The sequence below is a fragment of the Lepus europaeus genome, chromosome 12 (assembly GCF_033115175.1).
Source record: "Lepus europaeus isolate LE1 chromosome 12, mLepTim1.pri, whole genome shotgun sequence".
In the NCBI taxonomy this organism is placed as follows: Eukaryota; Metazoa; Chordata; class Mammalia; order Lagomorpha; family Leporidae; genus Lepus; species Lepus europaeus.
Window position 1 is genome coordinate 40740930 of NC_084838.1, and position 10601 is coordinate 40751530.

Below are 10601 nucleotides of genomic sequence, written 5' to 3' on the forward strand. Positions count from 1 at the left end.
CAAGGTTGGTGATAGGCCCTCTCTGCTTCTGTGGATGATGCCAGGAGAGTGACTGCCAAAGCTGCTGGACAGCATCCTGGAAATGGGATTTTTTTTTTTCCTCCAGTTGAAACCACAGATCCTTGGTGCCCTTTGAAAGGGAGGACCCAGTGGCCACAGTGAGTGATATTCCCAGAATCTGTTTGTGGTTATAGCTGAAAGAAAGGCAGGCTGCTGAGTCATCACCCTCCTTGCCCAGCCATCCCTGTAAAACCCACCAGGGCTGGGCCACTGTGGCTGGGAAGGCAGTGCCCATTTCTCTGCCACGTGGCACTTAGTTCTTTTCCACAGCAAGCTGGCTACTGCTCTTCTTTGCACCTGTTTAGAGACTGACTAGTTCAGAACATGCCCTCAAGGGAACCTAGATGATCAAACCAAGTTAGGAAGGGGGATGTGAATGAGTTCTAGTAATTTGGAAGAGAGCCCTAGAAAATGATGTTAAATTTTGGGAACAGACTGGAACTAGCTTTTCCCAAAATGAACTTAGAATGCCAGATCCGAAGCACTGCCAGCGTTAGCAGGATGTCCCGTTGTTTGGGGGAAATGTAAATCAAAACAGACAACTTCTTTACTCAGAGTTGTGATGTGTTACCTTGAGACTCATGTTTCATGAATCATGCTCAGAGAAAGATGACCTAGGGAATGTGGGGTGGACCTGACTTGGGCCTCTGACCTCCATGGAATCTTGGCCCTCCTCCCATTGTCCTGTCAGACTCCCCAGCAAAGTATATATCAACAGAAGACCTTTGTGGAAGTGAACTTCAGCATGAGTGCTGTGACGTGACAGGCTTTCACTTCACTTATGCCTAACTGGAAGGAAGCAGGGGAGAGAGCGGTGAGGGGTGTGGGTGACACCAGAATGAAACCCGGCTTAGCAGGCGCTAGCAGACCGTGCACCTTATCTGTATTGACAAGTGCCATCTCCCTTCCTGAAACGGGATAGGGCGAGACTGCAGCGTGTGCGAGGAGGCGCAGCCCTGTTCCTCAGCCAAGCTGCAGGTCCAGCGGGACGTTAGAGTGTCGTCCAGGGCACAGACACTTCGCTAGCGTCGGGGCTAGCCCACACGTTGCACCGCTGTTCCCCTGGCTGCATCCGCTCGGTGCTAGTGATAGATGCCTGACGCGATCCATTTCCCCTGACCCAGAGCCCTAGATGGAGCACCCATAAGAGCCCTTCTGTAGGCTAGACCACGTCCCTGCTGTCCAGACGCCACGAAATACGTTGTGCTTTGCTGTGCTCATTTTAGTATCCGTTCTACTTTCTGCGTTGGAGCGTAGGCTCCCGGGGGCTCAGTCTGTTTGATTAGCGTGGCTTTGCTGCATCTGATGCCCAGCCTAACTGGGTGCTTGATACGCGGATACCATTGGATCAATTCTGTGGCATAAGTAAGTTCAGCTGTGTCTGTTTCAATAGTGTTGCATTGCTTCTTATTTTTGTTTGCTTAGTTTTTGACTGTCTAATAAAAAGGAATGAATAAATAAATAAATAAATAAGTAAATAAAGGCCGGCGCCGTGGCTCAACAGGCTAATCCTCTGCCTTGTGGCGCCGGCGCACCGGGTTCTAGTCCCGGTCGGGGCACCGATCCTGTCCCGGTTGCCCCTCTTCCAGGCCAGCTTTCTGCTGTGGCCAGGGAGTGCAGTGGAGGATGGCCCAAGTGTTTGGGCTCTGCACCCCATGGGAGACCAGGATAAGCACCTGGCTCCTGCCATCGGAACAGCGCGGTGCGCCGGCCACAGCGCGCTACCGCGGCAGCCATTGGAGGGTGAACCAACGGCAAAGGAAGACCTTTCTCTCTGTCTCTCTCTCTCTCACTGTCCACTCTGCCTGTCAAAAATTAAAAAAAAAAATAAATAAATAAAATAAAAAATAAATAAAATAAATAAATAAAAACAGAAGACCTTTGTGGACTTTATGAGTCCCTGTTCCTCCCAGCAATGCCTACTCCCAAGCCTCATTCCAAATGGACTGCTGGCTCCTCCCATCATCTTTTAGGTCCTTTTGCAAAGGCTTTGGAAGGGAACTGAATTAGTAGCCCTTCAAGCTTCATGTATGCTGCAGGTCCCTAGCCCTGGGTGTCCCTACTAAAGCTGAACACTCCCTGCCATCCAGTTCTCTGTTCCAGCTGCTACCAGGCAGTTCCTCCTGCAGGTACCCAGAAATAACAAGTCAGGGTGTCGGGACACAGCACTATGGCCCAATCTTGGAAGAGTTCAGCCTATGATCCAAGGGTCTTTCCCTTTCTCTCAGTTGGCTAGTGTCCAGAGACAACAATGGGGGCAGGGGACAGCATTGTGGCCCAGTAGGTTAAGGAGCCACTTGGTGATGCTGGTATCCCATCATATCAGAATGCTGGTTCCTAGCTACTCTGCTGTGATCCAGCTCCCTGCTAATGCACCTGGGAAAGCTGCAGATGGCCCAGCTGCTTGAGCCCTTGCACCTGTGTGGGAGACCCAGAAGAAGCTCCTGGCTCCAGGTTTCCATTGCTGTCATTTGGGAAGTGAACCAGTGGATGGAAGACCTCCCCCCGCCCTCTCTCTGCCTCTCAGTAACTGCATTTCAATAAAAATAAATATTAAAAAAGAAGAAAGAGAAGCTCATGGAAAATGTGTGTTGTGCAAAAACATGAATTTCAAAATGAACTTCGCTTTTAATTCCATTTTTCCCATGAAATATCCTTGTGTGTTGAGAAGACTGGAAGCTTCTGGGAGGGTAGAAACATGGGCTTCTAATTCTAGAAACTGTTGTCACTGGAAGGCTCAGGTTTCTCGGGTTCTTCTGCCGGTGCCTCAGCTCCTCCAGAGAGACAAGAGCAGAGCCTCTAGAGAGAGGTGGCACCTGAACTCCAGAGGGGTTGTGCGCTCCCCGTGACTCAGCTCTCCAAGACAGTGGTATGAGCTGGCCGCAACTGGCCCTGGGTCGGGTCTCCCTGCTGCACACTCCTCCGGATTAGCATGTAATTGCTGAAGCCAAGTTTTGAAAGGATAATCATACTCATTAACTGAGCCCAGAGTCCTGTTTACTGTGTTGTGTCTTCAGAGCTGTAATTAACATCGCTAGTGCTAGGGGCAGGAAGAAAACAAATGATCAAATTCTCTTAAAGAAAATAAACTTCCCTCACTGGTGGCTTTTGTTGTTGTTGTTGTTGTTGTTGTTGTTGTTGTTGTTTAATCTAATGGCAACCTGGACGGAGGACTGGAAATAATGATGAGGCTCCTTTGTTTCCAAGGTCAAGGACATGTGCCAATAGCCAAGAAGCCCATTGAGCTGGGTACCCTTGGCCCTGCAATGGGTCATAGGAGGAACATCCCAAATCTTTACACCAGCCCCTCTGCCTGTGTCCTTAAGCTAAAAAGACAAAATTACTGTCCCTGCCTCTATCATGCTTAAGGTTCCATGGTGGGCAGGGCTGTTTAAAGATACTGAGTTGGTTCCTGACAGAACACATGCGGACCAAAAGCGGAAGATGTGGATCCAGGTCTAGTTCTGCTGCTCATGGCCACATGATTTCAAATAAGTCTTTTGTTGTTGTTGTTGTTGTTGTTGTAAACGTTATTTTTGTGAAAGGCAGAGTTACAGAGAGAGAGAGAGACAGAGGAAGATCTTCCATCTGCTGGTTCACTCCCCAAGTGGCCATAACAGCCAGGGCTGGGCCAGGCTGAAACTGGAAGCCTGGAACTCCATCTGGGTCTCCCTCATGGGAGGCAGGGACCAAGTACTTGAGCCACTGCTCTCTGCTTCCCAGGTGTGTTAGCAGGGAGCTAGATCTGAAGTGAGGTACCCAGTACTTGAACTGGCGCTCAGGGATGGGTGAGGGCATCCCAAGTGGTAGCTTCACCTGCTGCACCACCTGCCTGCCCCCGAACAGGTCTTTTCCCTTTCTAGAGATTAATTACTTCATTTTTTACTATGAAAAGTTCACATTAAACAAATGGTTTCCTGGATGCTTAATATTCACAGAAACTATTTTCCTCCTGCAGGGAAGTCTAAAAAGAATAGAAAGTGATTCCTGTCTTCAGCAGGGAATAATAATGGGGCTTATTAAATTTTTGTACATGAGTCTTATTTGCCTAATGGCTTCCAATAAAACATTAGAAATTGTAGAGGGTTGAATAATGTATTACCAAAATTCACATCCAGCCAGAACTTCAGAATGTGGCCTTATTTGGAAATAGGGTTTTTGCACATATAATTATAATGATTAAGATCAGATCACACTGGGGGTTGACACTGTGGTACAGCAGGTAAGGCCACTGCCTTCGATGCCAGCATCCCACATGGGTCCTAGTTCATGTCCTGGCTGCTCCGCTTCCAATCCAGCTCCCTGCTAATGGCCTGGGGAAAGCAATGGAAGATGGCCTGAGTGTTTGGGCCCCTGCCACCCATGTGGAAGACCCAGAAGAAACTCCTAGCTCATGACTCCTGGCACCTGGCTTCAGTTTGTCCCAGCTCCAGCCATTGCAACCATCTAGGGTAGTGAAATAGCAGACAGAGAATTGATCTCTGTCTGTCCCTTTCTCTCTGTAACTCTGACTTTTAAATAAATAAATAAATCTTAAAAAAAAAAAAAAAAGATCATACTGGCCGGCGCCATGGCTCACTAGGCTAATCCTCCACCTGCAGCACCGGCACACCAGGTTCTAGTCCCAGTCAGGACACCGGATTCTGTCCCGGTTGCCCCTCTTCCAGTCCAGCTCTCTGCTGTGGCCCGAGAGTGCAGTGGAGGATGGCCCAAGTGCTTGGGCCCTGCACCTGCATGGGAGACCAGGAGAAGCACCTGGCTCCTGGCTTTGGATCAGCGCAGTGCGCCGGCCGCAGCATGCTGGCCGCGATGGCCATTGGAGGGTGAACCAACGGCAAAAGAAGACCTTTCTCTCTGTCTCTCTCACTGTCCACTCTGCCTGTTAAAAAAAAAAAAATCATACTGGATTAGGGTGGGACCCTAAGTCTAAGTCCAGCAAGAGTGTCTTTATAAACGTTACCCACAGGATACAGAGAAGGCCATGTGAAGTCAGGAGCAGAGATGGGAGCGCAGCGCTTGCAAGCCCGGTAATGCCAGGATCCACCATAGATGGAGGAAGCACGGAGACAGTCTCGCCCAGAACCTTGGCAAGGAGCATGGCCCTGCTGGCATCTATTATTACTGTTGTTATTATTATCTATCTATTTATTTAATTTATCTGAAGGGCAGCACAACAGAGAGGGGGAGAGAGAATGAGCAAGAGATCTTCCATCCTCTGGTTCTCTCCCCAAATGCCCATAACAGCTAGGGCAGTGCCAGGCAGAAGCCAGCAGTCAGGAACTCAAGCACCTGAGCCGTCTTCCACTGCTGTCCCAGGCACATTAGCAGGGAGCTGGGTGGGAAGCAGAGCAGCCAGGACTTGCACCGGCACTCGTTATAGGATGCCAGTGTTACAGATGGTGGCTTAACTCACTGTTGCACAATGCCAGTTCCCCTTGCTGGCACCTTGATTTCAAACCTCCAACCTCCAAAATGGTAATAATGAACTTCTGTTGCTTTAAAATCAACAAATTTCCAGCCCTGGCAAACAAATAGAGGAATACTCTGAGAAATTTTTGGATACCAGTTTTTTTTTTTTTTTTTTAACAGGTCTAAACACTTGAGATTTAAGGAAAAATGGCTGTGGTCTTAATGAGGGACTCTTCACCCATCAATATGATATTTTTTTAAAAATTGTATTTATTTGAAAGAGTTACAGAGAGATGTTCCATCCAAGCGTTCACCCCCTAAATGGCCCACAACTGCAGGTGCTAAGCTGCTCAGGAGCCAGGAGCTTCTTCCAGGTCTCCTGTGTGGGTGCAGGGGCCCAAGGACTTGGGCCATCTTCAACAGCTTTCCCAGGTGCATTAGCAGGGAGCTGGATCAGAAGTGGAGTAGCCAGGACTTGAACCAGTGCTCATATGGGATGCTGGCACTGCAGGCAGGGGCTTAACCCACTGTACCACAACACCAGCCCCTATGATATTTTATTTATTTGAAAGTCAGAGTTACAAAGAGAGATCTTCCATCTGCTGGTTCATTCCCAAATGGCTACAACAGCCGATGCTGGACAAAGGCAAGGCCAGGAGCCAGGAGCTTCTTCCAGGTCTCCCACATGGGTGCACTTGGGCCATTCTCTCTGTTGACCTCCCAAGACACATTAGCAGGGAGTTGGATCTAAGTGGAGCAGCCAGGACTCAAACCAGCACCCATATAGGATACCTGTGCCACAGGATGTGGCTTTACATGCTACATCATAAATGCTGGTCCTCCAAAATAATATTTATTGTTTTGAAAAATTATTGATTTGGGCTGGCAGTGTGGCATAATGGGTAAACCACTGCCTGTGATGCGGGCATCCCATATGGGCGCTAGTTTGAGTCCCAGCTGCTCCACTTCCATCTAGCTCCCTGCTGATGTGTTTGGGAAGCCAGCAGAAAATGGCCCAAGTTCCTGGGCCCCTGCACCCACATAGGAGGCCAGAAGAAGCTCCTGGCTTCAGATAGGCCCAGCTCCAGCTGTTGCAGCCATTTGGGGAGTGAACCAGTGGATGGAAGATCTCTTTTCACTGTGTCTCTCCCTCTCTCCCTCCCTCTCCCTCTACTTCTCTCTCTCTCGCTCTCTGTAACTCTGCCTTCCAAATAAGTAAATAAACCTAAAAAAAAAAAAAGAAAGAAAAGAAAATTATTGGTTATATCCATTGGCCCAACATTTTCAATTCTAGGAATTTAAGAAAAGATTCTAGGCAAGCACACAATGACAGATGTCTAAGGGTGGTTGTTGTAGGATTAATTAGCAACAAACAAAAACATTAAGAATCTAAGCTTATTAATAAGGAAGTGGTTAAATAGAAATTAAAAACACTCATGAATCAGTCTCATATAAAAAAAAGAACACCAGATATTTTCTGCCTTCTAAGACATGTTGGTAGGCCGGCGCTGCGGCTCAATAGGCTAATCCTCCGCCTTGCGGCGCTGGCACACCGGGTTCTAGTCCCGGTCGGAGCACCGGATTCTGTCCCAGTTGCCCCTCTTCCAGGCCAGCTCTCTGCTGTGGCCTGGGAGTGCAGTGGAGGATGGCCCAAGTGCTTGGGCCCTGCACCCCATGGGAGACCAGGAGAAGCACCTGGCTCCTGGCTTTGATCAGCGCGGTGCGCCGGCCGCAGCGGCCATTGGAGGGTGAACCAACGGCAAAAGGAAGGCCTTTCTCTCTGTCTCTCTCTCTCACTGTCCACTCTGCCTGTCAAAAAATAAAATAAATAAATAAATAAATAAAAAGGAAGACCTTTCTCTCTGTTTCTCTCTCTCTCTCACTGTCCACTCTGCCTGTCAAAACAAAAAAACAACAAAAAAAGACATGTTGGTACAGCCGTTAAGACGCCATTTGGCACACTCACATCCCATATGTGAGTGCCTGCATTTGAGTCCTGGCTCTACTGCTTCCTATGCAGATTCCTGCTAGTATGCCTCCTGGGAGACCCAGATGGAGTTCTTGGCTCCTGGCTTCCACCTGGCCCAGTCCTGTTTGTTGTGCACACTGGGGAGAGAACCAGCAAATGGACAATCTTTCTTTCTCTCTCTCTTGCTCTCACTCTAGCACTCTCTCACTCTGCCTTTCAATTAAATAAAATCTTTTTAAAAATTAAAATATTAATGAATGAAGATAGAATATTTATTGGTTGCTTCTTTGCTCCAAACCTACAATAAGGGTGGGCATTGCTGTGCAGTGGGTTAAGTCATTGCTTGGGACATCTAACATCCCACATTAGAGTGCAGGTTTGAGCCTCAGTTCCTCCACTTCTAATCCAGGTTCCTGCTAAGGCATCCTAGGAGGCAGTGGATGATGGCTCAAGTGTTTGGGGCCCTGACAGCCATGTGGGAGACTTAGATGGAGCTCCTGGCTCCTGGCTTCAGCCTGGTCCAGCCCCAGCTATTGTGGGCATTTGGGAAGTGAACCAATGAAGGAAAGATCTTCCTCTCTTGCTGTCATTCTCATTCTTGCTCTTGTTCTCACTCTGCCTTTCAAGTAGATAAAAATAAAAACTAAAACTAAACAAAACAAAATCCTACTACAAAAATTCCTCACTTCCAAGGCTGACCTTGTGGTACAGCGGGTTAAGTTGCTTGCAACACCAGCATCCCATATTGAAGCAACAGTTCTAGACCTGGCTGCCCTGCTTCCAACCAAGTGCCCTGCTAATGCACCTGGGGAAGCAGCAGAAGATGGCCCAAGTCCTTGAATTCCTACACCCACATGGGAGACCAAGATGGAGCTCCAGGACCCTGGCTTTGGCCTGGCCCAGCCCCTGCTGTTGAGGCCACTTGGGGAGGGAGTCAGTGGATGAAAGATCTCTCTCTCTCTCTCTCTCTCACTCTGCCTTTCTTTTTCTTTCTTTCTTTTTTAAGATTTATTTATTTATTTGAAAGTCAGAGTTACACAGAGAGAGAAGGAGAGGCAGAGAGAGAGAGAGAGAAGTCCTCCACCCGATGATTCACTCCCTAGATGACCACAATGGTCGGAGCTGTGCCAATCTAAAACCAGGAACCAGGAGCTTCTTCTGGGTTTCCCCTGTGGGTGCAAGGGCCCGAGGACTTTGGGCCATCTTCTACTGCTTTCCCAGGCCATAGCAGAGAGCTGGATCAGAAGTGGAGCAGCCGGGACTCAAACCGGTGCCTATATGGGATGCCAGCACTGCAGGCTGGGGCTTTATTTAACCTGTTGTGCCACAGTGCCAGCCCCTCTGCCTTTCAAATAAATAAATCTTAAAAATAAAACAAAAACTTTTCTAAACCAAAAAAAAAAAAAAACAAAAACAAAAAACAAAAAACCTCGCTGTTAAAAAACTCCTGTCAACATCTTTCAAGACGAAGATCAGGTTCCAGATCTTCTAGAAAGTCTCCCGTGGTCCCACCTTTCCAAGGAGCTTGCCCAGCATAGACAGCTATAAGATTGTCTAAGGTGCCAGAGAAATCTTAAGGGATATCAGTGTTAATTCCTTTGGGTCAGTGATTCCATCACATGTCCAGAAGGAGGAGCCAGAGCTCAGCTTGCAATCTTGCACGGCACCATTCCTGCAATAACCAAAGTGATGTTCAGTGTGAGAAAAACAAAGATAAGCACAAACCAGTTGCCATGCAGAGTTGTAGTACCAGTCTTTGAAGGAGATGGACTTTTTGCTAAAATAAAAACCTCAGATTAGCAACCCAACCCTTGATCCAAGCTTGCCTGTACATTCATGCATGGGTTTGATTTACAAAGATACACCCAAACCGCTTCTCAAAAATGCGTGGGGTGGGGGCTGTTGTGGCACAGTCGGTTAAGTGGTCGTCCCTATGAGCAACAGTTCAAGTCCTGGCTGTTCCACTACCAATCCAGCTCCCTGCTAATGCACCTGGGAAAGCAGCAGAAGTTGGCCCAAGTGCTTGGGCCCCTGCCACACGGAGGGAGACCTGGATGAAGCACTAGGCTCCTGGCTCCAGCCGGCCAGGCCATCTGGGGACTGAATCCACAGATAAAAGATCTCCCTCTTCCCCCTTCTGTAACTCTGCCTTTCAAATCAATAAATAAATCTTAAAAATAAAAAATAAAAAAAATGAGTGAGGGACAGGCATTGAGGCCCAGCGGGTTTAGTCACTGTGGAAGATGACTCAAGTGTTTGGGCCCCTGCTACCCATGTGGGAGACCCAGATTAAACTCCAGGCTCCTGGTTTCAACCTGGCCCATCCCTGGCCAATGTGGCCATTTGAGGAGTGAATCCGCGGAAGGAAAATCTTTCTCTCTCTCTCTCCTTCTCTCTCTGTAACTCTAACTTTTAAAATAAATAGAGGGGGCCAGCGCTGTGGCACAGTGGGTTAGAGCCCTGGCCTGAAGCACCAGTATCCCATATGGGCACCGGTTCTAGTCCCTGCTGCTCCTCTTCTGATCCAGCTCTCTGCTATGGCCCGGGAAAGCACTGGAGGATGGCCCAAGTCCTTGGGCCCCTGCACTGGCATGGGAATGTTAGGTAGGAAGTCAGAAATTTAGCCTATGTGTGTATGAGAAAGGCCTGAAGACCAGCACCTACTGAGGAAGCTCCAGAAGCCCAGCATCTTGCACTTCAAAGGCCTGCTCAGACCCTGATAACCTTCCAGTGGTCCCAGCCCTTGCCTCAAGGAAAGCTCCCAGGAGAATTCTCTCTCCTCAGGACCACATGGGTTACCTGGGGCAATAAAACCTTCTCAGATGCCCTAAGGGAAGCCCCTCTATTCTGCCCTGGGCCAGCAAATCTGGGGAGGAATTTGCTAATTTTCACACAACAAACCCTTCCACTAGGACTCCCCATCCTTTGGCCTGGAGGAGAGGATAGGTAGGTAAAGAGATTCCCTTAAAAACCAGATTTCGGCCGGTGCCGTGGCTTAACAGGCTAATCCTCCGCCTTGCAGCGCCAGCACACCAGGGTTCTAGTCCCGGTCGGGGCGCCGGATTCTATCCCGGTTGCCCCTCTTCCAGGCCAGCTCTCTGCTATGGCCCAGGAAGGCAGTGGAGGATGGCCCAAGTGCTTGGGCCCTGCACCGCATGGGAGA